The 26,462-nt window shown below is 43.9% G+C and overlaps 1 long non-coding RNA gene across 7 annotated transcripts in view; it reads right to left on the bottom strand.

Annotated features, from left to right (window-relative positions):
• Positions 1–878: 878 nt before the first annotated feature.
• Positions 879–26,462, bottom strand: part of LOC127924491 (uncharacterized) — a 32,569-nt gene continuing 6,985 nt past the window's right edge. For 2 of the 7 annotated variants that reach the window (XR_008117991.1, XR_008117990.1), the window contains exons 2-5: positions 19,747–20,980; positions 7,457–8,628; positions 5,343–6,535; positions 879–1,113 (exon numbers count right to left, since the gene is read on the bottom strand). This is a non-coding gene — a long non-coding RNA (uncharacterized LOC127924491). Of the gene's footprint in view, positions 1,114–5,342; positions 6,536–7,456; positions 8,711–13,576; positions 13,709–17,646; positions 18,819–19,746; positions 21,859–26,462 lie in introns of those variants that run through there. The other 5 variants (XR_008117993.1, XR_008117989.1, XR_008117992.1 and 2 more) reach the window with 5 other exon arrangements.

The raw sequence follows: 26,462 nt of genomic DNA on the forward strand, positions 1-26,462 counted from the left end.
GAGCACCTTGGTAGAGATGACCCTGGGGTGAGTTACTGTCCCTGACCTTTAACCCCTGACCTTACCTCAGCCAGAGCACCTTGGTAGAGATGACCCTGGGGTGAGTTACTGTCCCTGACCGTTAACCCTTAACCCCTGACCTTACGTCACCATCTCAGTGTCCAGTGGTAACCAGTAGGACAATATTCCACCTTCTCAATGTCCAGTGTTAACCAGTAGGACAATATTCTACCTTCTCAGTGAGTGTCCAGTGTTAACCAGTAGGACAATATTCCACCTTCTCAATGTCCAGTGTTAACCAGTAGGACAATATTCCACCTTCTCAGTGTCCAGTGTTAACCAGTAGGACAATATTCCACCTTCTCAGTGTCCAGTGTTAACCAGTAGGACAATATTCCACCTTCTCAGTGTCCAGTGTTAACCAGTAGGACAATATTCCACCTTCTCAATGTCCAGTGTTAACTAGTAGGACAATATTCCACCTTCTCAGTGAGTGTCCAGTGTTAACCAGTAGGACAATATTCCACCTTCTCAGTGAGTGTCCAGTGTTAACCAGTAGGACAATATTCCACCTTCTCAGTGTCCAGTGTTAACCAGTAGGACAATATTCTACCTTCTCAGTGAGTGTCCAGTGTTAACCAGTAGGACAATATTCCACCTTCTCAATGTCCAGTGTTAACCAGTAGGACAATATTCCACCTTCTCAGTGTCCAGTGTTAACCAGTAGGACAATATTCCACCTTCTCAGTGTCCAGTGTTAACCAGTAGGACAATATTCCACCTTCTCAGTGTCCAGTGTTAACCAGTAGGACAATATTCCACCTTCTCAGTGTCCAGTGTTAACCAGTAGGACAATATTCCACCTTCTCAGTGTCCAGTGTTAACCAGTAGGACAATATTCCACCTTCTCAGTGTCCAGTGTTAACCAGTAGGACAATATTCCAACTTCTCAGTGTCCAGTGTTAACCAGTAGGACAATATTCCACCTTCTCAGTGAGTGTCCAGTGTTAACCAGTAGGACAATATTCCACCTTCTCAGTGTCCAGTGTTAACCAGTAGGACAATATTCCACCTTCTCAGTGTCCAGTGTTAACCAGTAGGACAATATTCCACCTTCTCAGTGTCCAGTGTTAACCAGTAGGACAATATTCTACCTTCTCAGTGTCCAGTGTTAACCAGTAGGACAATATTCCACCTTCTCAGTGAGTGTCCAGTGTTAACCAGTAGGACAATATTCCACCTTCTCAGTGTCCAGTGTTAACCAGTAGGACAATATTCCACCTCCTCAGTGAGTGTCCAGTGTTAACCAGTAGGACAATATTCCACCTTCTCAATGTCCAGTGTTAACCAGTAGGACAATATTCCACCTTCTCAGTGTCCAGTGTTAACCAGTAGGACAATATTCCACCTTCTCAGTGTCCAGTGTTAACCAGTAGGACAATATTCCACCTTCTCAGTGTCCAGTGTTAACCAGTAGGACAATATTCCACCTTCTCAGTGAGTGTCCAGTGTTAACCAGTAGGACAATATTCCACCTTCTCAGTGTCCAGTGTTAACCAGTAGGACAATATTCTACCTTCTCAGTGTCCAGTGTTAACCAGTAGGACAATATTCCACCTTCTCAGTGTCCAGTGTTAACCAGTAGGACAATATTCCACCTTCTCAGTGTCCAGTGTTAACCAGTAGGACAATATTCCACCTTCTCAGTGTCCAGTGTTAACCAGTAGGACAATATTCCACCTTCTCAGTGTCCAGTGTTAACCAGTAGGACAATATTCCACCTTCTCAGTGAGTGTCCAGTGTTAACCAGTAGGACAATATTCCACCTTCTCAGTGAGTGTCCAGTGTTAACCAGTAGGACAATATTCTACCTTCTCAGTGTCCAGTGTTAACCAGTAGGACAATATTCCACCTTCTCAATGTCCAGTGTTAACTAGTAGGACAATATTCCACCTTCTCAGTGAGTGTCCAGTGTTAACCAGTAGGACAATATTCCACCTTCTCAGTGAGTGTCCAGTGTTAACCAGTAGGACAATATTCCACCTTCTCAGTGTCCAGTGTTAACCAGTAGGACAATATTCCACCTTCTCAGTGAGTGTCCAGTGTTAACCAGTAGGACAATATTCTACCTTCTCAATGAGTGTCCAGTGTTAACCAGTAGGACAATATTCCACCTTCTCAGTGAGTGTCCAGTGTTAACCAGTAGGACAATATTCCACCTTCTCAGTGTCCAGTGTTAACCAGTAGGACAATATTCCACCTTCTCAGTGAGTGTCCAGTGTTAACCAGTGGGACAATATTCCACCTTCTCAGTGAGTGTCCAGTGTTAACCAGTAGGACAATATTCTACCTTCTCAGTGTCCAGTGTTAACCAGTAGGACAATATTCCACCTTCTCAATGTCCAGTGTTAACTAGTAGGACAATATTCCACCTTCTCAGTGAGTGTCCAGTGTTAACCAGTAGGACAATATTCTACCTTCTCAGTGTCCAGTGTTAACCAGTAGGACAATATTCCACCTTCTCAGTGAGTGTCCAGTGTTAACCAGTGGGACAATATTCCACCTTCTCAGTGAGTGTCCAGTGTTAACCAGTAGGACAATATTCCACCTTCTCAGTGTCCAGTGTTAACCAGTAGGACAATATTCCACCTTCTCAGTGTCCAGTGTTAACCAGTAGGACAATATTCCACCTTCTCAGTGTCCAGTGTTAACCAGTAGGACAATATTCCACCTTCTCAGTGTCCAGTGTTAACCAGTAGGACAATATTCCACCTTCTCAGTGTCCAGTGTTAACCAGTAGGACAATATTCCACCTTCTCAGTGAGTGTCCAGTGTTAACCAGTGGGACAATATTCCACCTTCTCAGTGAGTGTCCAGTGTTAATCAGTAGTACAATATTCTACCTTCTCAGTGTCCAGTGTTAACCAGTAGGACAATATTCTACCTTCTCAGTGTCCAGTGTTAACCAGTAGGACAATATTCCACCTTCTCAGTGTCCAGTGTTAACCAGTAGGACAATATTCTACCTTCTCAGTGTCCAGTGTTAACCAGTAGGACAATATTCCACCTTCTCAGTGTCCAGTGTTAACCAGTAGGACAATATTCTACCTTCTCAGTGTCCAGTGTTAACCAGTAGGACAATATTCTACCTTCTCAGTGTCCAGTGTTAACCAGTAGGACAATATTCCACCTTCTCAGTGTCCAGTGTTAACCAGTAGGACAATATTCCACCTTCTCAGTGAGTGTCCAGTGTTAACCAGTAGGACAATATTCTACCTTCTCAGTGTCCAGTGTTAACCAGTAGGACAATATTCCACCTTCTCAGTGTCCAGTGTTAACCAGTAGGACAATATTCCACCTTCTCAATGTCCAGTGTTAACCAGTAGGACAATATTCCACCTTCTCAGTGAGTGTCCAGTGTTAACCAGTAGGACAATATTCCACCTTCTCAGTGTCCAGTGTTAACCAGTAGGACAATATTCCACCTTCTCAGTGTCCAGTGTTAACCAGTAGGACAATATTCCACCTTCTCAGTGACAGTGTCCAGTGTTAACCAGTAGGACAATATTCCACCTTCTCAGTGTCCAGTGTTAACCAGTAGGACAATATTCCACCTCCTCAGTGAGTGTCCAGTGTTAACCAGTAGGACAATATTCCACCTTCTCAGTGAGTGTCCAGTGTTAACCAGTAGGACAATATTCTACCTTCTCAGTGTCCAGTGTTAACCAGTAGGACAATATTCCACCTTCTCAATGTCCAGTGTTAACTAGTAGGACAATATTCCACCTTCTCAGTGAGTGTCCAGTGTTAACCAGTAGGACAATATTCTACCTTCTCAGTGTCCAGTGTTAACCAGTAGGACAATATTCCACCTTCTCAGTGAGTGTCCAGTGTTAACCAGTGGGACAATATTCCACCTTCTCAGTGAGTGTCCAGTGTTAACCAGTAGGACAATATTCCACCTTCTCAGTGTCCAGTGTTAACCAGTAGGACAATATTCCACCTTCTCAGTGTCCAGTGTTAACCAGTAGGACAATATTCCACCTTCTCAGTGTCCAGTGTTAACCAGTAGGACAATATTCCACCTTCTCAGTGTCCAGTGTTAACCAGTAGGACAATATTCCACCTTCTCAGTGTCCAGTGTTAACCAGTAGGACAATATTCCACCTTCTCAGTGAGTGTCCAGTGTTAACCAGTGGGACAATATTCCACCTTCTCAGTGAGTGTCCAGTGTTAATCAGTAGGACAATATTCTACCTTCTCAGTGTCCAGTGTTAACCAGTAGGACAATATTCTACCTTCTCAGTGTCCAGTGTTAACCAGTAGGACAATATTCCACCTTCTCAGTGTCCAGTGTTAACCAGTAGGACAATATTCTACCTTCTCAGTGTCCAGTGTTAACCAGTAGGACAATATTCCACCTTCTCAGTGTCCAGTGTTAACCAGTAGGACAATATTCTACCTTCTCAGTGTCCAGTGTTAACCAGTAGGACAATATTCTACCTTCTCAGTGTCCAGTGTTAACCAGTAGGACAATATTCCACCTTCTCAGTGTCCAGTGTTAACCAGTAGGACAATATTCCACCTTCTCAGTGAGTGTCCAGTGTTAACCAGTAGGACAATATTCTACCTTCTCAGTGTCCAGTGTTAACCAGTAGGACAATATTCCACCTTCTCAGTGTCCAGTGTTAACCAGTAGGACAATATTCCACCTTCTCAATGTCCAGTGTTAACCAGTAGGACAATATTCCACCTTCTCAGTGAGTGTCCAGTGTTAACCAGTAGGACAATATTCCACCTTCTCAGTGTCCAGTGTTAACCAGTAGGACAATATTCCACCTTCTCAGTGTCCAGTGTTAACCAGTAGGACAATATTCCACCTTCTCAGTGACAGTGTCCAGTGTTAACCAGTAGGACAATATTCCACCTTCTCAGTGTCCAGTGTTAACCAGTAGGACAATATTCCACCTCCTCAGTGAGTGTCCAGTGTTAACCAGTAGGACAATATTCCACCTTCTCAGTGAGTGTCCAGTGTTAACCAGTAGGACAATATTCTACCTTCTCAGTGTCCAGTGTTAACCAGTAGGACAATATTCCACCTTCTCAGTGTCCAGTGTTAACCAGTAGGACAATATTCCACCTTCTCAGTGTCCAGTGTTAACCAGTAGGACAATATTCCACCTTCTCAGTGTCCAGTGTTAACCAGTAGGACAATATTCCACCTTCTCAGTGAGTGTCCAGTGTTAACCAGTAGGACAATATTCTACCTTCTCAGTGTCCAGTGTTAACCAGTAGGACAATATTCCACCTTGTCAGTGTTAACCAGTAGGACAATATTCCACCTTCTCAGTGTCCAGTGTTAACCAGTAGGACAATATTCTACCTTCTCAGTGTCCAGTGTTAACCAGTAGGACAATATTCCACCTTCTCAGTGTCCAGTGTTAACCAGTAGGACAATATTCTACCTTCTCAGTGTCCAGTGTTAACCAGTAGGACAATATTCCACCTTCTCAGTGTCCAGTGTTAACCAGTAGGACAATATTCCACCTTCTCAGTGTCCAGTGTTAACCAGTAGGACAATATTCCACCTTCTCAGTGTCCAGTGTTAACCAGTAGGACAATATTCCACCTTCTCAGTGAGTGTCCAGTGTTAACCAGTAGGACAATATTCTACCTTCTCAGTGTCCAGTGTTAACCAGTGAGTGTCCAGTGTTAACCAGTGAGTGTCCAGTGTTAACCAGTGAGTGTCCAGTGTTAACCAGTGAGTGTCCAGTGTTAACCAGTGAGTGTCCAGTGTTAACCAGTGAGTGTCCAGTGTTAACCAGTGAGTGTCCAGTGTTAACCAGTGAGTGTCCAGTGTTAACCAGTGAGTGTCCAGTGTTAACCAGTAGGACAATATTCTACCTTCTCAGTGTCCAGTGTTAACCAGTAGGACAATATTCCACCTTCTCAGTGTCCAGTGTTAACCAGTAGGACAATATTCCACCTTCTCAGTGTCCAGTGTTAACCAGTAGGACAATATTCCACCTTCTCAGTGTCCAGTGTTAACCAGTAGGACAATATTCCACCTTCTCAGTGAGTGTCCAGTGTTAACCAGTAGGACAATATTCCACCTTCTCAGTGAGTGTCCAGTGTTAACCAGTAGGACAATATTCCACCTTCTCAGTGAGTGTCCAGTGTTAACCAGTAGGACAATATTCCACCTTCTCAGTGTCCAGTGTTAACCAGTAGGACAATATTCCACCTTCTCAATGTCCAGTGTTAACCAGTGGGACAATAGTCCACCTTCTCAGTGTCCAGTGTTAACCAGTAGGACAATATTCCACCTTCTCAATGTCCAGTGTTAACCAGTAGGACAATATTCCACCTTCTCAGTGAGTGTCCAGTGTTAACCAGTAGGACAATATTCCACCTTCTCAATGTCCAGTGTTAACCAGTAGGACAATATTCCACCTTCTCAGTGTCCAGTGTTAACCAGTAGGACAATATTCCACCTTCTCAGTGTCCAGTGTTAACCAGTAGGACAATATTCCACCTTCTCAGTGTCCAGTGTTAACCAGTAGGACAATATTCTACCTTCTCAGTGTCCAGTGTTAACCAGTAGGACAATATTCTACCTTCTCAGTGTCCAGTGTTAACCAGTAGGACAATATTCCACCTTCTCAGTGTCCAGTGTTAACCAGTAGGACAATATTCCACCTTCTCAGTGAGTGTCCAGTGTTAACCAGTAGGACAATATTCTACCTTCTCAGTGTCCAGTGTTAACCAGTAGGACAATATTCCACCTTCTCAGTGTCCAGTGTTAACCAGTAGGACAATATTCCACCTTCTCAATGTCCAGTGTTAACCAGTAGGACAATATTCCACCTTCTCAGTGAGTGTCCAGTGTTAACCAGTAGGACAATATTCCACCTTCTCAGTGTCCAGTGTTAACCAGTAGGACAATATTCCACCTTCTCAGTGTCCAGTGTTAACCAGTAGGACAATATTCCACCTTCTCAGTGACAGTGTCCAGTGTTAACCAGTAGGACAATATTCCACCTTCTCAGTGTCCAGTGTTAACCAGTAGGACAATATTCCACCTCCTCAGTGAGTGTCCAGTGTTAACCAGTAGGACAATATTCCACCTTCTCAGTGAGTGTCCAGTGTTAACCAGTAGGACAATATTCTACCTTCTCAGTGTCCAGTGTTAACCAGTAGGACAATATTCCACCTTCTCAGTGTCCAGTGTTAACCAGTAGGACAATATTCCACCTTCTCAGTGTCCAGTGTTAACCAGTAGGACAATATTCCACCTTCTCAGTGTCCAGTGTTAACCAGTAGGACAATATTCCACCTTCTCAGTGAGTGTCCAGTGTTAACCAGTAGGACAATATTCTACCTTCTCAGTGTCCAGTGTTAACCAGTAGGACAATATTCCACCTTGTCAGTGTTAACCAGTAGGACAATATTCCACCTTCTCAGTGTCCAGTGTTAACCAGTAGGACAATATTCTACCTTCTCAGTGTCCAGTGTTAACCAGTAGGACAATATTCCACCTTCTCAGTGTCCAGTGTTAACCAGTAGGACAATATTCTACCTTCTCAGTGTCCAGTGTTAACCAGTAGGACAATATTCCACCTTCTCAGTGTCCAGTGTTAACCAGTAGGACAATATTCCACCTTCTCAGTGTCCAGTGTTAACCAGTAGGACAATATTCCACCTTCTCAGTGTCCAGTGTTAACCAGTAGGACAATATTCCACCTTCTCAGTGAGTGTCCAGTGTTAACCAGTAGGACAATATTCTACCTTCTCAGTGTCCAGTGTTAACCAGTGAGTGTCCAGTGTTAACCAGTGAGTGTCCAGTGTTAACCAGTGAGTGTCCAGTGTTAACCAGTGAGTGTCCAGTGTTAACCAGTGAGTGTCCAGTGTTAACCAGTGAGTGTCCAGTGTTAACCAGTGAGTGTCCAGTGTTAACCAGTGAGTGTCCAGTGTTAACCAGTAGGACAATATTCTACCTTCTCAGTGTCCAGTGTTAACCAGTAGGACAATATTCCACCTTCTCAGTGTCCAGTGTTAACCAGTAGGACAATATTCCACCTTCTCAGTGTCCAGTGTTAACCAGTAGGACAATATTCCACCTTCTCAGTGTCCAGTGTTAACCAGTAGGACAATATTCCACCTTCTCAGTGAGTGTCCAGTGTTAACCAGTAGGACAATATTCCACCTTCTCAGTGAGTGTCCAGTGTTAACCAGTAGGACAATATTCCACCTTCTCAGTGAGTGTCCAGTGTTAACCAGTAGGACAATATTCCACCTTCTCAGTGTCCAGTGTTAACCAGTAGGACAATATTCCACCTTCTCAATGTCCAGTGTTAACCAGTGGGACAATAGTCCACCTTCTCAGTGTCCAGTGTTAACCAGTAGGACAATATTCCACCTTCTCAATGTCCAGTGTTAACCAGTAGGACAATATTCCACCTTCTCAGTGAGTGTCCAGTGTTAACCAGTAGGACAATATTCCACCTTCTCAATGTCCAGTGTTAACCAGTAGGACAATATTCCACCTTCTCAGTGTCCAGTGTTAACCAGTAGGACAATATTCCACCTTCTCAGTGTCCAGTGTTAACCAGTAGGACAATATTCCACCTTCTCAGTGTCCAGTGTTAACCAGTAGGACAATATTCTACCTTCTCAGTGTCCAGTGTTAACCAGTAGGACAATATTCTACCTTCTCAGTGTCCAGTGTTAACCAGTAGGACAATATTCCACCTTCTCAGTGTCCAGTGTTAACCAGTAGGACAATATTCCACCTTCTCAGTGAGTGTCCAGTGTTAACCAGTAGGACAATATTCTACCTTCTCAGTGTCCAGTGTTAACCAGTAGGACAATATTCCACCTTCTCAGTGTCCAGTGTTAACCAGTAGGACAATATTCCACCTTCTCAGTGAGTGTCCAGTGTTAACCAGTAGGACAATATTCCACCTTCTCAGTGTCCAGTGTTAACCAGTAGGACAATATTCCACCTTCTCAGTGTCCAGTGTTAACCAGTAGGACAATATTCCACCTTCTCAGTGTCCAGTGTTAACCAGTAGGACAATATTCCACCTTCTCAGTGAGTGTCCAGTGTTAACCAGTAGGACAATATTCCACCTTCTCAGTGTCCAGTGTTAACCAGTAGGACAATATTCTACCTTCTCAGTGAGTGTCCAGTGTTAACCAGTAGGACAATATTCCACCTTCTCAGTGAGTGTCCAGTGTTAACCAGTAGGACAATATTCCACCTTCTCAGTGTCCAGTGTTAACCAGTAGGACAATATTCTACCTTCTCAATGTCCAGTGTTAACCAGTAGGACAATATTCTACCTTCTCAGTGTCCAGTGTTAACCAGTAGGACAATATTCCACCTTCTCAGTGTCCAGTGTTAACCAGTAGGACAATATTCCACCTTCTCAGTGTCCAGTGTTAACCAGTAGGACAATATTCTACCTTCTCAGTGTCCAGTGTTAACCAGTAGGACAATATTCCACCTTCTCAGTGAGTGTCCAGTGTTAACCAGTAGGACAATATTCCACCTTCTCAGTGTCCAGTGTTAACCAGTAGGACAATATTCCACCTTCTCAGTGTCCAGTGTTAACCAGTAGGACAATATTCCACCTTCTCAGTGTCCAGTGTTAACCAGTAGGACAATATTCCACCTTCTCAGTGTCCAGTGTTAACCAGTAGGACAATATTCCACCATCTCAGTGTCCAGTGTTAACCAGTAGGACAATATTCCACCTTCTCAGTGTCCAGTGTTAACCAGTAGGACAATATTCCACCTTCTCAATGTCCAGTGGTAACCAGTAGGACAATATTCCACCTTCTCAATGTCCAGTGGTAACCAGTAGGACAATATTCCACCTTCTCAATGTCCAGTGTTAACCAGTGGGACAATAGTCCACCTTCTCAGTGTCCAGTGTTAACCAGTAGGACAATATTCCACCTTCTCAATGTCCAGTGTTAACCAGTAGGACAATATTCCACCTTCTCAGTGTCCAGTGTTAACCAGTGGGACAATAGTCCACCTTCTCAGTGAGTGTCCAGTGTTAACCAGTGGGACAATAGTCCACCTTCTCAGTGTCCAGTGTTAACCAGTGGGACAATAGTCCACCTTCTCAGTGAGTGTCCAGTGTTAACCAGTGGGACAATAGTCCACCTTCTCAGTGTCCAGTGTTAACCAGTAGGACAATATTCCACCTTCTCAGTGTCCAGTGTTAACCAGTGGGACAATATTCCACCTTCTCAATGTCCAGTGGTAACCAGTGGGACAATATTCCACCTTCTCAATGTCCAGTGGTAACCAGTGGGACAATAGTCCACCTTCTCAGTGTCCAGTGTTAACCAGTAGGACAATATTCCACCTTCTCAGTGTCCAGTGTTAACCAGTAGGACAATATTCCACCTTCTCAATGTCCAGTGGTAACCAGTAGGACAATATTCCACCATCTCAGTGTCCAGTGTTAACCAGTAGGACAATATTCCACCTTCTCAGTGTCCAGTGTTAACCAGTAGGACAATATTCCACCTTCTCAGTGTCCAGTGTTAACCAGTAGGACAATATTCCACCTTCTCAGTGTCCAGTGTTAACCAGTAGGACAATATTCCACCTTCTCAGTGTCCAGTGTTAACCAGTAGGACAATATTCCACCTTCTCAATGTCCAGTGGTAACCAGTAGGACAATATTCCACCTTCTCAATGTCCAGTGGTAACCAGTAGGACAATATTCCACCTTCTCAATGTCCAGTGTTAACCAGTGGGACAATAGTCCACCTTCTCAGTGTCCAGTGTTAACCAGTAGGACAATATTCCACCTTCTCAATGTCAGTGTTAACCAGTGGGACAATAGTCCACCTTCTCAGTGAGTGTCCAGTGTTAACCAGTGGGACAATAGTCCACCTTCTCAGTGTCCAGTGTTAACCAGTGGGACAATAGTCCACCTTCTCAGTGAGTGTCCAGTGTTAACCAGTGGGACAATAGTCCACCTTCTCAGTGTCCAGTGTTAACCAGTAGGACAATATTCCACCTTCTCAGTGTCCAGTGTTAACCAGTGGGACAATAGTCCACCTTCTCAGTGTCCAGTGTTAACCAGTAGGACAATATTCCACCTTCTCAATGTCCAGTGTTAATCAGTAGGACAATATTCCACCTTCTCAATGTCCAGTGTTAACCAGTAGGACAATATTCCACCTTCTCAGTGAGTGTCCAGTGTTAACCAGTAGGACAATATTCCACCTTCTCAATGTCCAGTGTTAACCAGTAGGACAATATTCTACCTTCTCAGTGAGTGTCCAGTGTTAACCAGTGGGACAATAGTCCACCTTCTCAATGTCCAGTGTTAACCAGTAGGACAATATTCCACCTTCTCAATGTCCAGTGTTAACCAGTAGGACAATATTCCACCTTCTCAGTGAGTGTCCAGTGTTAACCAGTAGGACAATATTCCACCTTCTCAATGTCCAGTGTTAACCAGTAGGACAATATTCCACCTTCTCAGTGAGTGTCCAGTGTTAACCAGTAGGACAATATTCCACCTTCTCAAGTGTCCAGTGTTAACCAGTAGGACAATATTCCACCTTCTCAGTGTCCAGTGTTAACCAGTAGGACAATATTCCACCTTCTCAGTGTCCAGTGTTAACCAGTAGGACAATATTCCACCTTCTCAGTGTCCAGTGTTAACCAGTAGGACAATATTCCACCTTCTCAGTGTCCAGTGTTAACCAGTAGGACAATATTCCACCTTCTCAGTGTCCAGTGTTAACCAGTAGGACAATATTCCACCTTCTCAGTGTCCAGTGTTAACCAGTAGGACAATATTCCTACCTTCTCAGTGTCCAGTGTTAACCAGTAGGACAATATTCCACCTTCTCAGTGTCCAGTGTTAACCAGTAGGACAATATTCCACCTTCTCAGTGTCCAGTGTTAACCAGTAGGACAATATTCCACCTTCTCAGTGTCCAGTGTTAACCAGTAGGACAATATTCTACCTTCTCAGTGTCCAGTGTTAACCAGTAGGACAATATTCCACCTTCTCAGTGTCCAGTGTTAACCAGTAGGACAATATTCCACCTTCTCAGTGTCCAGTGTTAACCAGTAGGACAATATTCTACCTTCTCAGTGTCCAGTGTTAACCAGTAGGACAATATTCCACCTTCTCAGTGTCCAGTGTTAACCAGTAGGACAATATTCCACCTTCTCAGTGTCCAGTGTTAACCAGTAGGACAATATTCCACCTTCTCAGTGTCCAGTGTTAACCAGTAGGACAATATTCCACCTTCTCAGTGTCCAGTGTTAACCAGTAGGACAATATTCCACCTTCTCAGTGTCCAGTGTTAACCAGTAGGACAATATTCTACCTTCTCAGTGTCCAGTGTTAACCAGTAGGACAATATTCCACCTTCTCAGTGTCCAGTGTTAACCAGTAGGACAATATTCCACCTTCTCAGTGTCCAGTGTTAACTAGTAGGACAATATTCCACCTTCTCAGTGTCCAGTGTTAACCAGTAGGACAATATTCCACCTTCTCAGTGTCCAGTGTTAACCAGTAGGACAATATTCTACCTTCTCAGTGAGTGTCCAGTGTTAACCAGTGGGACAATAGTCCACCTTCTCAATGTCCAGTGTTAACCAGTAGGACAATATTCCACCTTCTCAATGTCCAGTGTTAACCAGTAGGACAATATTCCACCTTCTCAGTGAGTGTCCAGTGTTAACCAGTAGGACAATATTCCACCTTCTCAATGTCCAGTGTTAACCAGTAGGACAATATTCCACCTTCTCAGTGAGTGTCCAGTGTTAACCAGTAGGACAATATTCCACCTTCTCAATGTCCAGTGTTAACCAGTAGGACAATATTCCACCTTCTCAGTGTCCAGTGTTAACCAGTAGGACAATATTCCACCTTCTCAGTGTCCAGTGTTAACCAGTAGGACAATATTCCACCTTCTCAGTGTCCAGTGTTAACCAGTAGGACAATATTCCACCTTCTCAGTGTCCAGTGTTAACCAGTAGGACAATATTCCACCTTCTCAGTGTCCAGTGTTAACCAGTAGGACAATATTCCACCTTCTCAGTGTCCAGTGTTAACCAGTAGGACAATATTCCACCTTCTCAGTGTCCAGTGTTAACCAGTAGGACAATATTCCACCTTCTCAGTGTCCAGTGTTAACCAGTAGGACAATATTCCACCTTCTCAGTGTCCAGTGTTAACCAGTAGGACAATATTCCACCTTCTCAGTGTCCAGTGTTAACCAGTAGGACAATATTCCACCTTCTCAGTGTCCAGTGTTAACCAGTAGGACAATATTCCACCTTCTCAGTGTCCAGTGTTAACCAGTAGGACAATATTCCACCTTCTCAGTGTCCAGTGTTAACCAGTAGGACAATATTCCACCTTCTCAGTGTCCAGTGTTAACCAGTAGGACAATATTCCACCTTCTCAGTGTCCAGTGTTAACCAGTAGGACAATATTCCACCTTCTCAATGTCCAGTGTTAACCAGTAGGACAATATTCCACCTTCTCAGTGTCCAGTGTTAACCAGTAGGACAATATTCCACCTTCTCAGTGTCCAGTGTTAACCAGTAGGACAATATTCTACCTTCTCAGTGAGTGTCCAGTGTTAACCAGTAGGACAATATTCCACCTTCTCAGTGTCCAGTGTTAACCAGTAGGACAATATTCCACCTTCTCAGTGTCCAGTGTTAACCAGTAGGACAATATTCCACCTTCTCAGTGTCCAGTGTTAACCAGTAGGACAATATTCCACCTTCTCAGTGTCCAGTGTTAACCAGTAGGACAATATTCCACCTTCTCAGTGTCCACCTTCTCAGTGTTAACCAGTAGGACAATATTCCACCTTCTCAGTGTCCAGTGTTAACCAGTAGGACAATATTCCACCTTCTCAGTGAGTGTCCAGTGTTAACCAGTAGGACAATATTCACCTTCTCAGTGAGTGTCCAGTGTTAACCAGTAGGACAATATTCCACCTTCTCAGTGTCCAGTGTTAACCAGTAGGACAATATTCCACCTTCTCAGTGTCCAGTGTTAACCAGTAGGACAATATTCCACCTTCTCAGTGTCCAGTGTTAACCAGTAGGACAATATTCCACCTTCTCAGTGTCCAGTGTTAACCAGTAGGACAATATTCCACCTTCTCAGTGTCCAGTGTTAACCAGTAGGACAATATTCCACCTTCTCAGTGTCCAGTGTTAACCAGTAGGACAATATTCCACCTTCTCAGTGTCCAGTGTTAACCAGTAGGACAATATTCCACCTTCTCAGTGTCCAGTGTTAACCAGTAGGACAATATTCCACCTTCTCAGTGTCCAGTGTTAACCAGTAGGACAATATTCCACCTTCTCAGTGTCCAGTGTTAACCAGTAGGACAATATTCCACCTTCTCAGTGTCCAGTGACAATATTCCACCTTTAACCAGTGTTAACCAGTAGGACAATATTCCACCTTCTCAGTGTCCAGTGTTAACCAGTAGGACAATATTCCACCTTCTCAGTGTCCAGTGTTAACCAGTAGGACAATATTCCACCTTCTCAGTGTCCAGTGTTAACCAGTAGGACAATATTCCACCTTCTCAGTGTCCAGTGTTAACCAGTAGGACAATATTCCACCTTCTCAGTGTCCAGTGTTAACCAGTATGACAATATTCCACCTTCTCAGTGTCCAGTGTTAACCAGTAGGACAATATTCTACCTTCTCAGTGTCCAGTGTTAACCAGTAGGACAATATTCCACCTTCTCAGTGTCCAGTGTTAACCAGTAGGACAATATTCCACCTTCTCAGTGTCCAGTGTTAACCAGTAGGACAATATTCCACCTTCTCAATGTCCAGTGTTAACCAGTAGGACAATATTCCACCTTCTCAGTGTCCAGTGTTAACCAGTAGGACAATATTCCACCTTCTCAATGTCCAGTGTTAACCAGTAGGACAATATTCCACCTTCTCAGTGAGTGTCCAGTGTTAACCAGTAGGACAATATTCCACCTTCTCAGTGTCCAGTGTTAACCAGTAGGACAATATTCCACCTTCTCAGTGTCCAGTGTTAACCAGTAGGACAATATTCCACCTTCTCAGTGTCCAGTGTTAACCAGTAGGACAATATTCCACCTTCTCAGTGTCCAGTGTTAACCAGTAGGACAATATTCCACCTTCTCAGTGTCCAGTGTTAACCAGTAGGACAATATTCCACCTTCTCAGTGTCCAGTGTTAACCAGTAGGACAATATTCCACCTTCTCAGTGTCCAGTGTTAACCAGTAGGACAATATTCCACCTTCTCAGTGTCCAGTGTTAACCAGTAGGACAATATTCCACCTTCTCAGTGTCCAGTGTTAACCAGTAGGACAATATTCCACCTTCTCAGTGTCCAGTGTTAACCAGTAGGACAATATTCCACCTTCTCAGTGTCCAGTGTTAACCAGTAGGACAATATTCCACCTTCTCAGTGTCCAGTGTTAACCAGTAGGACAATATTCCACCTTCTCAGTGTCCAGTGTTAACCAGTAGGACAATATTCTACCTTCTCAGTGTCCAGTGTTAACCAGTAGGACAATATTCCACCTTCTCAGTGTCCAGTGTTAACCAGTAGGACAATATTCCACCTTCTCAGTGTCCAGTGTTAACCAGTAGGACAATATTCCACCTTCTCAGTGTCCAGTGTTAACCAGTAGGACAATATTCCACCTTCTCAGTGTCCAGTGTTAACCAGTAGGACAATATTCCACCTTCTCAGTGAGTGTCCAGTGTTAACCAGTAGGACAATATTCCACCTTCTCAGTGTCCAGTGTTAACCAGTAGGACAATATTCCACCTTCTCAGTGAGTGTCCAGTGTTAACCAGTAGGACAATATTCTACCTTCTCAGTGTCCAGTGTTAACCAGTGAGTGTCCAGTGTTAACCAGTGAGTGTCCAGTGTTAACCAGTGAGTGTCCAGTGTTAACCAGTGAGTGTCCAGTGTTAACCAGTGAGTGTCCAGTGTTCCACCAGTGAGTGTCCAGTGTTAGTAGGACAATATTCCACCAGTGAGTGTCCAGTGTTAACCAGTAGGACAATATTCTACCTTCTCAGTGTCCAGTGTTAACCAGTAGGACAATATTCCACCTTCTCAGTGTCCAGTGTTAACCAGTAGGACAATATTCCACCTTCTCAGTGTCCAGTGTTAACCAGTAGGACAATATTCCACCTTCTCAGTGTCCAGTGTTAACCAGTAGGACAATATTCCACCTTCTCAGTGAGTGTCCAGTGTTAACCAGTAGGACAATATTCCACCTTCTCAGTGAGTGTCCAGTGTTAACCAGTAGGACAATATTCCACCTTCTCAGTGAGTGTCCAGTGTTAACCAGTAGGACAATATTCCACCTTCTCAGTGTCCAGTGTGAATCAGAAGGACAATATTCCACCTTCTCAATGTCCAGTGTTAACCAGTGGGACAATAGTCCACCTTCTGTGTGTCCAGTGTTAACCAGTAGGACAATATTCCACCTTCTCAAGTGTCCAGTGTTAACCAGTAGGACAATATTCCACCTTCTCAGTGAGTGTCCAGTGTTAACCAGTAGGACAATATTCCACCTTCTCAATGTCCAGTGTTAACCAGTAGGACAATATTCCACCTTCTCAGTGTCCAGTGTTAACCAGTAGGACAATATTCCACCTTCTCAGTGTCCAGTGTTAACCAGTAGGACAATATTCCACCTTCTCAGTGTCCAGTGTTAACCAGTAGGACAATATTCTACCTTCTCAGTGTCCAGTGTTAACCAGTAGGACAATATTCTACCTTCTCAGTGTCCAGTGTTAACCAGTAGGACAATATTCCACCTTCTCAGTGTCCAGTGTTAACCAGTAGGACAATATTCCACCTTCTCAGTGAGTGTCCAGTGTTAACCAGTAGGACAATATTCTACCTTCTCAGTGTCCAGTGTTAACCAGTAGGACAATATTCCACCTTCTCAGTGTCCAGTGTTAACCAGTAGGACAATATTCCACCTTCTCAATGTCCAGTGTTAACCAGTAGGACAATATTCCACCTTCTCAGTGAGTGTCCAGTGTTAACCAGTAGGACAATATTCCACCTTCTCAGTGTCCAGTGTTAACCAGTAGGACAATATTCCACCTTCTCAGTGTCCAGTGTTAACCAGTAGGACAATATTCCACCTTCTCAGTGACAGTGTCCAGTGTTAACCAGTAGGACAATATTCCACCTTCTCAGTGTCCAGTGTTAACCAGTAGGACAATATTCCACCTCCTCAGTGAGTGTCCAGTGTTAACCAGTAGGACAATATTCCACCTTCTCAGTGAGTGTCCAGTGTTAACCAGTAGGACAATATTCTACCTTCTCAGTGTCCAGTGTTAACCAGTAGGACAATATTCCACCTTCTCAGTGTCCAGTGTTAACCAGTAGGACAATATTCCACCTTCTCAGTGTCCAGTGTTAACCAGTAGGACAATATTCCACCTTCTCAGTGTCCAGTGTTAACCAGTAGGACAATATTCCACCTTCTCAGTGAGTGTCCAGTGTTAACCAGTAGGACAATATTCTACCTTCTCAGTGTCCAGTGTTAACCAGTAGGACAATATTCCACCTTCTTGTCAGTGTTAACCAGTAGGACAATATTCCACCTTCTCAGTGTCCAGTGTTAACCAGTAGGACAATATTCTACCTTCTCAGTGTCCAGTGTTAACCAGTAGGACAATATTCCACCTTCTCAGTGTCCAGTGTTAACCAGTAGGACAATATTCCACCTTCTCAGTGTCCAGTGTTAACCAGTAGGACAATATTCCACCTTCTCAGTGTCCAGTGTTAACCAGTAGGACAATATTCCACCTTCTCAGTGTCCAGTGTTAACCAGTAGGACAATATTCCACCTTCTCAGTGTCCAGTGTTAACCAGTAGGACAATATTCCACCTTCTCAGTGAGTGTCCAGTGTTAACCAGTAGGACAATATTCTACCTTCTCAGTGTCCAGTGTTAACCAGTGAGTGTCCAGTGTTAACCAGTGAGTGTCCAGTGTTAACCAGTGAGTGTCCAGTGTTAACCAGTGAGTGTCCAGTGTTAACCAGTGAGTGTCCAGTGTTAACCAGTGAGTGTCCAGTGTTAACCAGTGAGTGTCCAGTGTTAACCAGTGAGTGTCCAGTGTTAACCAGTAGGACAATATTCTACCTTCTCAGTGTCCAGTGTTAACCAGTAGGACAATATTCCACCTTCTCAGTGTCCAGTGTTAACCAGTAGGACAATATTCCACCTTCTCAGTGTCCAGTGTTAACCAGTAGGACAATATTCCACCTTCTCAGTGTCCAGTGTTAACCAGTAGGACAATATTCCACCTTCTCAGTGAGTGTCCAGTGTTAACCAGTAGGACAATATTCCACCTTCTCAGTGAGTGTCCAGTGTTAACCAGTAGGACAATATTCCACCTTCTCAGTGAGTGTCCAGTGTTAACCAGTAGGACAATATTCCACCTTCTCAGTGTCCAGTGTTAACCAGTAGGACAATATTCCACCTTCTCAATGTCCAGTGTTAACCAGTGGGACAATAGTCCACCTTCTCAGTGTCCAGTGTTAACCAGTAGGACAATATTCCACCTTCTCAATGTCCAGTGTTAACCAGTAGGACAATATTCCACCTTCTCAGTGAGTGTCCAGTGTTAACCAGTAGGACAATATTCCACCTTCTCAATGTCCAGTGTTAACCAGTAGGACAATATTCCACCTTCTCAGTGTCCAGTGTTAACCAGTAGGACAATATTCCACCTTCTCAGTGTCCAGTGTTAACCAGTAGGACAATATTCCACCTTCTCAGTGTCCAGTGTTAACCAGTAGGACAATATTCTACCTTCTCAGTTCTCAGTGTCCAGTGTTAACCAGTAGGACAATATTCTACCTTCTCAGTGTCCAGTGTTAACCAGTAGGACAATATTCCACCTTCTCAGTGTCCAGTGTTAACCAGTAGGACAATATTCCACCTTCTCAGTGAGTGTCCAGTGTTAACCAGTAGGACAATATTCTACCTTCTCAGTGTCCAGTGTTAACCAGTAGGACAATATTCCACCTTCTCAGTGTCCAGTGTTAACCAGTAGGACAATATTCCACCTTCTCAATGTCCAGTGTTAACCAGTAGGACAATATTCCACCTTCTCAGTGAGTGTCCAGTGTTAACCAGTAGGACAATATTCCACCTTCTCAGTGTCCAGTGTTAACCAGTAGGACAATATTCCACCTTCTCAGTGTCCAGTGTTAACCAGTAGGACAATATTCCACCTTCTCAGTGACAGTGTCCAGTGTTAACCAGTAGGACAATATTCCACCTTCTCAGTGTCCAGTGTTAACCAGTAGGACAATATTCCACCTCCTCAGTGAGTGTCCAGTGTTAACCAGTAGGACAATATTCCACCTTCTCAGTGAGTGTCCAGTGTTAACCAGTAGGACAATATTCTACCTTCTCAGTGTCCAGTGTTAACCAGTAGGACAATATTCCACCTTCTCAGTGTCCAGTGTTAACCAGTAGGACAATATTCCACCTTCTCAGTGTCCAGTGTTAACCAGTAGGACAATATTCCACCTTCTCAGTGTCCAGTGTTAACCAGTAGGACAATATTCCACCTTCTCAGTGAGTGTCCAGTGTTAACCAGTAGGACAATATTCTACCTTCTCAGTGTCCAGTGTTAACCAGTAGGACAATATTCCACCTTGTCAGTGTTAACCAGTAGGACAATATTCCACCTTCTCAGTGTCCAGTGTTAACCAGTAGGACAATATTCTACCTTCTCAGTGTCCAGTGTTAACCAGTAGGACAATATTCCACCTTCTCAGTGTCCAGTGTTAACCAGTAGGACAATATTCTACCTTCTCAGTGTCCAGTGTTAACCAGTAGGACAATATTCCACCTTCTCAGTGTCCAGTGTTAACCAGTAGGACAATATTCCACCTTCTCAGTGTCCAGTGTTAACCAGTAGGACAATATTCCACCTTCTCAGTGTCCAGTGTTAACCAGTAGGACAATATTCCACCTTCTCAGTGAGTGTCCAGTGTTAACCAGTAGGACAATATTCTACCTTCTCAGTGTCCAGTGTTAACCAGTGAGTGTCCAGTGTTAACCAGTGAGTGTCCAGTGTTAACCAGTGAGTGTCCAGTGTTAACCAGTGAGTGTCCAGTGTTAACCAGTGAGTGTCCAGTGTTAACCAGTGAGTGTCCAGTGTTAACCAGTGAGTGTCCAGTGTTAACCAGTGAGTGTCCAGTGTTAACCAGTGAGTGTCCAGTGTTAACCAGTAGGACAATATTCTACCTTCTCAGTGTCCAGTGTTAACCAGTAGGACAATATTCCACCTTCTCAGTGTCCAGTGTTAACCAGTAGGACAATATTCCACCTTCTCAGTGTCCAGTGTTAACCAGTAGGACAATATTCCACCTTCTCAGTGTCCAGTGTTAACCAGTAGGACAATATTCCACCTTCTCAGTGAGTGTCCAGTGTTAACCAGTAGGACAATATTCCACCTTCTCAGTGAGTGTCCAGTGTTAACCAGTAGGACAATATTCCACCTTCTCAGTGAGTGTCCAGTGTTAACCAGTAGGACAATATTCCACCTTCTCAGTGTCCAGTGTTAACCAGTAGGACAATATTCCACCTTCTCAGTGTCCAGTGTTAACCAGTAGGACAATATTCCACCTTCTCAATGTCCAGTGTTAACCAGTGGGACAATAGTCCACCTTCTCAGTGTCCAGTGTTAACCAGTAGGACAATATTCCACCTTCTCAATGTCCAGTGTTAACCAGTAGGACAATATTCCACCTTCTCAGTGAGTGTCCAGTGTTAACCAGTAGGACAATATTCCACCTTCTCAATGTCCAGTGTTAACCAGTAGGACAATATTCCACCTTCTCAGTGTCCAGTGTTAACCAGTAGGACAATATTCCACCTTCTCAGTGTCCAGTGTTAACCAGTAGGACAATATTCCACCTTCTCAGTGTCCAGTGTTAACCAGTAGGACAATATTCTACCTTCTCAGTGTCCAGTGTTAACCAGTAGGACAATATTCTACCTTCTCAGTGTCCAGTGTTAACCAGTAGGACAATATTCCACCTTCTCAGTGTCCAGTGTTAACCAGTAGGACAATATTCCACCTTCTCAGTGAGTGTCCAGTGTTAACCAGTAGGACAATATTCCACCTTCTCAGTGTCCAGTGTTAACCAGTAGGACAATATTCCACCTTCTCAGTGTCCAGTGTTAACCAGTAGGACAATATTCCACCTTCTCAGTGAGTGTCCAGTGTTAACCAGTAGGACAATATTCCACCTTCTCAGTGTCCAGTGTTAACCAGTAGGACAATATTCCACCTTCTCAGTGAGTGTCCAGTGTTAACCAGTAGGACAATATTCCACCTTCTCAGTGTCCAGTGTTAACCAGTAGGACAATATTCCACCTTCTCAGTGAGTGTCCAGTGTTAACCAGTAGGACAATATTCCACCTTCTCAGTGTCCAGTGTTAACCAGTAGGACAATATTCCACCTTCTCAGTGAGTGTCCAGTGTTAACCAGTAGGACAATATTCCACCTTCTCAGTGAGTGTCCAGTGTTAACCAGTAGGACAATATTCCACCTTCTCAGTGTCCAGTGTTAACCAGTAGGACAATATTCCACCTTCTCAGTGTCCAGTGTTAACCAGTAGGACAATATTCTACCTTCTCAGTGTCCAGTGTTAACCAGTAGGACAATATTCCACCTTCTCAGTGTCCAGTGTTAACCAGTAGGACAATATTCCACCTTCTCAGTGTCCAGTGTTAACCAGTAGGACAATATTCCACCTTCTCAGTGTCCAGTGTTAACCAGTAGGACAATATTCCACCTTCTCTGAGTGTCCAGTGTTAACCAGTAGGACAATATTCCACCTTCTCAGTGTCCAGTGTTAACCAGTAGGACAATATTCCACCTTCTCAGTGTCCAGTGTTAACCAGTAGGACAATATTCCACCTTCTCAGTGTCCAGTGTTAACCAGTGTTAACCAGTGGTGGGACAATATTCCACCTTCTCAGTGTCCAGTGTTAACCAGTAGGACAATATTCCACCTTCTCAGTGTCCAGTGTTAACCAGTAGGACAATATTCCACCTTCTCAGTGTCCAGTGTTAACCAGTAGGACAATATTCCACCTTCTCAGTGTCCAGTGTTAACCAGTAGGACAATATTCCACCTTCTCAGTGAGTGTCCAGTGTTAACCAGTAGGACAATATTCCACCTTCTCAGTGTCCAGTGTTAACCAGTAGGACAATATTCCACCTTCTCAGTGTCCAGTGTTAACCAGTAGGACAATATTCCACCTTCTCAGTGTCCAGTGTTAACCAGTAGGACAATATTCCACCTTCTCAGTGTCCAGTGTTAACCAGTAGGACAATATTCCACCTTCTCAGTGTCCAGTGTTCCACCAGTAGGACAATATTCCACCTTCTCAGTGAGTGTCCAGTGTTAACCAGTAGGACAATATTCCACCTTCTCAGTGTCCAGTGTTAACCAGTAGGACAATATTCCACCTTCTCAGTGTCCAGTGTTAACCAGTAGGACAATATTCCACCTTCTCAGTGTCCAGTGTTAACCAGTAGGACAATATTCCACCTTCTCAGTGTCCAGTGTTAACCAGTAGGACAATATTCCACCTTCTCAGTGTCCAGTGTTAACCAGTAGGACAATATTCCACCTTCTCAGTGTCCAGTGTTAACCAGTAGGACAATATTCCACCTTCTCAGTGTCCAGTGTTAACCAGTAGGACAATATTCCACCTTCTCAGTGTCCAGTGTTAACCAGTAGGACAATATTCCACCTTCTCAGTGTCCAGTGTTAACCAGTAGGACAATATTCCACCTTCTCAGTGTCCAGTGTTAACCAGTAGGACAATATTCCACCTTCTCAGTGAGTGTCCAGTGTTAACCAGTAGGACAATATTCCACCTTCTCAGTGTCCAGTGTTAACCAGTAGGACAATATTCCACCTTCTCAGTGTCCAGTGTTAACCAGTAGGACAATATTCCACCTTCTCAGTGTCCAGTGTTAACCAGTAGGACAATATTCCACCTTCTCAGTGTCCAGTGTTAACCAGTAGGACAATATTCCACCTTCTCAGTGTCCAGTGTTAACCAGTAGGACAATATTCCACCTTCTCAGTGTCCAGTGTTAACCAGTAGGACAATATTCCACCTTCTCAGTGTCCAGTGTTAACCAGTAGGACAATATTCCACCTTCTCAGTGTTAACCAGTAGTGTCCAGTGTTAACCAGTAGGACAATATTCCACCTTCTCAGTGTCCAGTGTTAACCAGTAGGACAATATTCCACCTTCTCAGTGTCCAGTGTTAACCAGTAGGACAATATTCCACCTTCTCAGTGTCCAGTGTTAACCAGTAGGACAATATTCCACCTTCTCAGTGTCCAGTGTTAACCAGTAGGACAATATTCCACCTTCTCAGTGAGTGTCCAGTGTTAACCAGTAGGACAATATTCCACCTTCTCAGTGTCCAGTGTTAACCAGTAGGACAATATTCCACCTTCTCAGTGTCCAGTGTTAACCAGTAGGACAATATTCCACCTTCTCAGTGTCCAGTGTTAACCAGTAGGACAATATTCCACCTTCTCAGTGTCCAGTGTTAACCAGTAGGACAATATTCCACCTTCTCAGTGTCCAGTGTTAACCAGTAGGACAATATTCCACCTTCTCAGTGTCCAGTGTTAACCAGTAGGACAATATTCCACCTTCTCAGTGTCCAGTGTTAACCAGTAGGACAATATTCCACCTTCTCAGTGTCCAGTGTTAACCAGTAGGACAATATTCCACCTTCTCAGTGTCCAGTGTTAACCAGTAGGACAATATTCCACCTTCTCAGTGTCCAGTGTTAACCAGTAGGACAATATTCCACCTTCTCAGTGTCCAGTGTTAACCAGTAGGACAATATTCCACCTTCTCAGTGTCCAGTGTTAACCAGTAGGACAATATTCCACCTTCTCAGTGAGTGTCCAGTGTTAACCAGTGGGACAATATTCCACCTTCTCAGTGTCCAGTGTTAACCAGTAGGACAATATTCCACCTTCTCAGTGAGTGTCCAGTGTTAACCAGTAGGACAATATTCCACCTTCTCAGTGTCCAGTGTTAACCAGTAGGACAATATTCCACCTTCTCAGTGTCCAGTGTTAACCAGTGGGACAATATTCCACCTTCTCAATGTCCAGTGTTAACCAGTGGGACAATATTCCACCTTCTCAGTGTCCAGTGTTAACCAGTGGGACAATAGTCCACCTTCTCAGTGTCCAGTGTTAACCAGTAGGACAATATTCCACCTTCTCAGTGTCCAGTGTTAACCAGTAGGACAATATTCCACCTTCTCAGTGTCCAGTGTTAACCAGTAGGACAATATTCCACCATCTCAGTGTCCAGTGTTAACCAGTAGGACAATATTCCACCTTCTCAGTGTCCAGTGTTAACCAGTAGGACAATATTCCACCTTCTCAGTGTCCAGTGTTAGTGTTCAACCAGTAGGACAATATTCCACCTTCTCAGTGTCCAGTGTTAACCAGTAGGACAATATTCCACCTTCTCAGTGTCCAGTGTTAACCAGTAGGACAATATTCCACCTTCTCAATGTCCAGTGGTAACCAGTAGGACAATATTCCACCTTCTCAATGTCCAGTGGTAACCAGTAGGACAATATTCCACCTTCTCAATGTCCAGTGTTAACCAGTGGGACAATATTCCACCTTCTCAGTGTCCAGTGTTAACCAGTAGGACAATATTCCACCTTCTCAGTGTCCAGTGTTAACCAGTAGGACAATAGTCCACCTTCTCAGTGTCCAGTGTTAACCAGTGGGACAATATTCCACCTTCTCAGTGTCCAGTGTTAACCAGTGGGACAATAGTCCACCTTCTCAGTGAGTGTCCAGTGTTAACCAGTAGGACAATAGTCCACCTTCTCAGTGTCCAGTGTTAACCAGTAGGACAATATTCCACCTTCTCAGTGTCCAGTGTTAACCAGTAGGACAATATTCCACCTTCTCAGTGTCCAGTGTTAACCAGTAGGACAATATTCCACCTTCTCAATGTCCAGTGTTAACCAGTAGGACAATATTCCACCTTCTCAGTGTCCAGTGTTAACCAGTAGGACAATATTCCACCTTCTCAGTGAGTGTCCAGTGTTAACCAGTAGGACAATATTCCACCTTCTCAATGTCCAGTGTTAACCAGTAGGACAATATTCTACCTTCTCAGTGAGTGTCCAGTGTTAACCAGTGGGACAATAGTCCACCTTCTCAATGTCCAGTGTTAACCAGTAGGACAATATTCCACCTTCTCAATGTCCAGTGTTAACCAGTAGGACAATATTCCACCTTCTCAGTGAGTGTCCAGTGTTAACCAGTAGGACAATATTCCACCTTCTCAATGTCCAGTGTTAACCAGTAGGACAATATTCCACCTTCTCAGTGAGTGTCCAGTGTTAACCAGTAGGACAATATTCCACCTTCTCAATGTCCAGTGTTAACCAGTAGGACAATATTCCACCTTCTCAGTGTCCAGTGTTAACCAGTAGGACAATATTCCACCTTCTCAGTGTCCAGTGTTAACCAGTAGGACAATATTCCACCTTCTCAGTGTCCAGTGTTAACCAGTAGGACAATATTCCACCTTCTCAGTGTCCAGTGTTAACCAGTAGGACAATATTCCACCTTCTCAGTGTCCAGTGTTAACCAGTAGGACAATATTCCACCTTCTCAGTGTCCAGTGTTAACCAGTAGGACAATATTCCACCTTCTCAGTGTCCAGTGTTAACCAGTAGGACAATATTCCACCTTCTCAGTGTCCAGTGTTAACCAGTAGGACAATATTCCACCTTCTCAGTGTCCAGTGTTAACCAGTAGGACAATATTCCACCTTCTCAGTGTCCAGTGTTAACCAGTAGGACAATATTCCACCTTCTCAGTGTCCAGTGTTAACCAGTAGGACAATATTCCACCTTCTCAGTGTCCAGTGTTAACCAGTAGGACAATATTCCACCTTCTCAGTGTCCAGTGTTAACCAGTAGGACAATATTCCACCTTCTCAGTGTCCAGTGTTAACCAGTAGGACAATATTCCACCTTCTCAGTGTCCAGTGTTAACCAGTAGGACAATATTCCACCTTCTCAGTGTCCAGTGTTAACCAGTAGGACAATATTCCACCTTCTCAGTGTCCAGTGTTAACCAGTAGGACAATATTCCACCTTCTCAGTGTCCAGTGTTAACCAGTAGGACAATATTCTACCTTCTCAGTGTCCAGTGTTAACCAGTAGGACAATATTCCACCTTCTCAGTGTCCAGTGTTAACCAGTAGGACAATATTCCACCTTCTCAGTGTCCAGTGTTAACTAGTAGGACAATATTCCACCTTCTCAGTGTCCAGTGTTAACCAGTAGGACAATATTCCACCTTCTCA

This window comes from Oncorhynchus keta, unplaced genomic scaffold, assembly GCF_023373465.1.
Source record: "Oncorhynchus keta strain PuntledgeMale-10-30-2019 unplaced genomic scaffold, Oket_V2 Un_contig_4111_pilon_pilon, whole genome shotgun sequence".
NCBI lineage: Eukaryota > Metazoa > Chordata > Actinopteri > Salmoniformes > Salmonidae > Oncorhynchus > Oncorhynchus keta.